This window comes from Gossypium hirsutum, chromosome A08 (assembly GCF_007990345.1).
Source record: "Gossypium hirsutum isolate 1008001.06 chromosome A08, Gossypium_hirsutum_v2.1, whole genome shotgun sequence".
Taxonomy (NCBI): domain Eukaryota; kingdom Viridiplantae; phylum Streptophyta; class Magnoliopsida; order Malvales; family Malvaceae; genus Gossypium; species Gossypium hirsutum.
The window spans coordinates 16,334,244-16,338,408 of record NC_053431.1 but is presented as its reverse complement, the minus strand read 5'-3'; the positions used below and the strand labels follow the sequence as shown (position 1 = coordinate 16,338,408).

Below are 4,165 nucleotides of genomic sequence, written 5' to 3'. Positions count from 1 at the left end.
AGAAACTTACCGAATTGTGCATCAATGCTATCTTTTTTCAATTTTGCTGGATATAGAACTGGTGGTTTATATTCCTCCGGCACTAGTTTGTCACTATTTTAGGGTTTTCCTTCCCTCCTTTCGCTTTCCACAGCTTCTTGTGCTAACTTCTTTTCAGATTCCGCTAACACTTTCCCACTCCTTAGTGTAACTGCTTTGACATGCTCTTTTGATTTGGTGTTACTAAGTAAACTTCCTAGTGGTCTTTCCGAGATCAGTTTAGACAGCTGGCCTATCTGAGTTTTGAGCCCTTAGATCAACGCTTGTTGATTTTTAAGTGCTGTCTCGGTGCTCTGAAAACGGGTTTCTGACACTGATATAAACTTTAAGAGCATCTATTCAAGGTTTGGCTTCTTTTCCTATTGGTAGGGTGGTTGTTGGTAGCCCGGACGATGTTGTGGTCTTTCATTTCCTTGACCGCCCCACGAGAAATTGGGGTGGTTCCTCCAACCTGCATTATAAGTGTTACTATATGGATTGTTTTGAGGTCGAGTATTATTACCCATGTAGTTTAATTGCTCATTATCCATGCTGTGGCCATAAGGTTGGTATTCCGAATGGTTTGTTCCACCGCTACTTGCTTCGCACTACATTACTGGGTGAACATGTGAAGAACTAAGAAAACCATCAATATTTTTATTCAAGAGTTCTACCTGATTTGACAGCATGGTGACCAAATCGACATTATAAACACCGGCTATTTTCGTTGGCTTTGTCCTCATGACTTGCCACTGATAGTTATTCAACGAAATCTCCTTTATAAACTCATAGGCATCTTCCAGTGTTTTAGTGTTGATGGTTCCATCCGCCGCTGCGTCAACCATTTACCGAGTCGAAGGATTCAGACCATTGTGAAATGTTTGTACTTGGAGCCAAAGCGGTAACCCATGGTGAGGGCACCTTCTTAGAAGGTCCTTGTATCTTTCCCATGCATCGTAGAGTGTTTCTAAATCCATCTGCACAAAAGAAGAGATATCATTACATAATTTAGCCATTTTAGCCAGCGGAAAATATTTTAGTAAATTTTTTCGGTCATTTGTTCCCAAGTAGTAATTGACCCTCGTGGTAACGAGTTCAACCACTATTTAGCTTTGTTCATCAATGAAAAGGGAAACAACCGAAGATGTATGACATCATCAGAAATGTCATTAATTTTAAATGTATCGCATAGTTCTAAGAAGTTGGCTAAATGAGCATTAGTTGGAATCCTGCAAACCATCAAACTGAAAAAATTGTTGTATCATTTGAATAGTGTTAGATTTTGATCAAAAGTATTTGTAGCTACAGCAGGTCTAACTATGCTTGATTCAGTTCCTGTTAAAGAAGGTTTAGCATAATCATACATAGTGCGTGGAGCAGGATTTTGATTAACCGCAATTGCAGGAGGTAGCTGATTGCCTTGGTTTTCAACCATCTCTTTGGTTGGGGGTTGAGTATCGTCTTCTTTCTCGTTCTTCGTGTATCTTAAGTTGCTCCGTATTTCTTTTTGGTTTCTACGAATTGTACGATCAATTTCTTCGTAAAAAAAGTAATGGTCCCGACGGGTTTCTTCTAGTCATAAACTATAAAAACCTGCCAAGAGAAAGAAAGAGTAGGTTAATAAATAATAAAAATTAAATTAAATTAAATTTCAAGAAAAATAAATGGCTAAAGTAATAAAAACTTGATCGCGCTATTTCGTGATAGGTTTTAAATATTTATAATTACTCGTTCTTAAACTAACTATTATTACGATGTAGGCAAGTGTACCTATCGAACAGTAGTATAGTTTTAGCAAGACCGGATTGTCGAACTCAAACGAACTAAAAGTACTAGTAATGACTGTCTTTTTATTATCTAGCCGAAGAATAAAGAGGTTTTGTTTTAATTAACTAATTATCTAAACTAAGAACGCATAGAGAAAAGAATCGGGGAGTTGCTTTTGAGAAAAATCGATTGACTTAAAACAATACCTAAGGAAAAATCCACCTAGACTTTACTTGTTATTCTGGCTCCGAATCGGATGATTTATTCATTCAACTTGTTCCGAAGAGATCCCTAAGTTATGTTATTATCCCTATTCAAGACTAATAACGTCTAATCCCTAGATTGAATAACCGAGACTTTTCTCTAATTAACACTCTAAAGTTGCATAACTCGATCTATGGATCCCCTTATCAGGTTTTACCCTAATCCGGAAAAATCTTGTCACCCTATGTCTAGGCGCGCAATCAACTCCGCTTAATTATGACAAATGTACTATTAGACACGGTCTATTCCTCCTCTGAATAAGAGCATGTCTTGAATCAGTATCCTGGGATATCAAAACAAGAATTAAGAACACATAATTAAGAACAAGTTAAATATTTATCATACGATTCAGAAAATAATAACAAGATTCGTCTTAGGTTTCATTCCCCTTAGGTATTTAGGGGTTTTAGTTCATAACTAAATAAGAAAACATCTCAGAAGAATAAAGAATACAAAACATAAAGAAAACCCAAAACTCCTGAAGGGAAATCGAGGAGAGATCTTCAGTCTTGATGATGAATCCGGCTTCTGGGATGGATCAATCGGCTTCCTTGGAGTAATTCCTTACTCTCTATTCTCCGTCTCCTTTTTCTTCCTTCTCTAGGGTGTATTTATAGGCTTTGGAATGCCGAGAAGCCCTCAATTTTAGCCTGCACACGCTCGTGTTCGATTACTTCAGGCCATGCTCGAGCCTACCAAATTGACACGGCCATGTGGTTTGCCCGTGTGAGGAGGTCCAGGCCGTGTTGATTTTGTACTTTGGCCCATTTTTTCCGTTTTTGGCCCGTTTCTTGTTCCTTTCGCTCTCCTATGCTCTCCTAAGTATAAAACATGAAATTAAAGCATTAGGAGCATCAAATTCACCAATTCTAATGAGAAATCATCCACAAAATGCATTAAACATGTATAATTTATGGTTTATCATCGACCCTACAGTAGGCCCACAGTCGTTTGGGACGACTCATGCAACCCTAGAGAAAAATTCAGATAAATGGTTCCACACACCCGTGTGATTTTCCCGTGTGGGCCCACATATCTAAATTGGCCTTGCTCGTGTGGGTCACGTGGCCTAGCCCAGATACCACACGCTTGTGTGGCGTATCCGTGTGGGCCCATACACCCAATTTGGCCTAGCCCGTGTGGCTCACACGTCTATACTCCGGCCATCACACGGTCATGTCTTGAGCACGACCTGGCCTTCGTCGATCACACGACTGTGTTGTCACACACGGCCTACCACACGGCCGTGTGGCGTCAACGGTGGAGTTTTTTGGCTGTCGTCGAATCTCATTTTTCTGTGTTTCAGGTACGCACCTGGTATGATTTTGATGCTACTGCAAACACGAACACTCCAAAACCTAAAAATCGACATACCGACACTCAGAATCAATCTTAATACATGGCTAAACCGAAACCCAAAATTGACTATAACTCAAATAAAGCACTACTGCTTACCCCAAACACTCCGGTCGATTAACTACTATCCTGCAGGAGTAGAATCTTGAACTTCTTGATTTGTTGCTGCCCAAATACAACAGTAACCCCAATCAATCATTGGAAAAACACAAGTTGCTGAAAGCAGAGCTCCGCTTACCAGAACGTGCAACGAAAGAAAGAATAATAAAAATAGAAGTGTGATGGCCAGCAAATACGAATCGAAACCAAATGGAAGAAAAGGAAAGGGAAACGACAGAGGAACTAGATACCAACATCAGTTTTCTTAGGAGGAAGGAGAAAATTTTGTAAAAAGAAAAGATACCCCTTTTTGATAACAACCCCCAAATCCCATATTTTTCTCCCACTAACCCCCACTCTCAGTATTTCAATACAATCGAAACTCTTTCAGCCAAACAAGCAAAATAAACTCCTTCACTTGCGTAGAGATTCGAACACAGCGTAACACCCCTTACCCGTATCCGTCGCCGGAACAGGGTACGAGGTATTACCGAATCATAGTACATACCATTAAATAAAACCAAGACAAAAATATGGCATACAATTAGATCATGAATCATTATAACATATGCCTTTAATAATATTAGCCAATTTCAAAGGCTTCGTACAAAATAATCAGTCAAATACTATACTTAATATTTTAAAACCTAGACAATTATGA

General features: G+C 39.1%; 1 non-coding gene across 1 annotated transcript; it reads left to right on the top strand.

Annotated features, from left to right (window-relative positions):
- The first annotated feature begins 921 nt into the window (after nt 1–921).
- On the top strand, nt 922–1,028 carry LOC121205152 (small nucleolar RNA R71). Its single transcript, XR_005900237.1, has one exon. It is a non-coding gene; the product is annotated as a small nucleolar RNA R71 (small nucleolar RNA).
- The last annotated feature ends 3,137 nt before the right edge of the window (nt 1,029–4,165 follow it).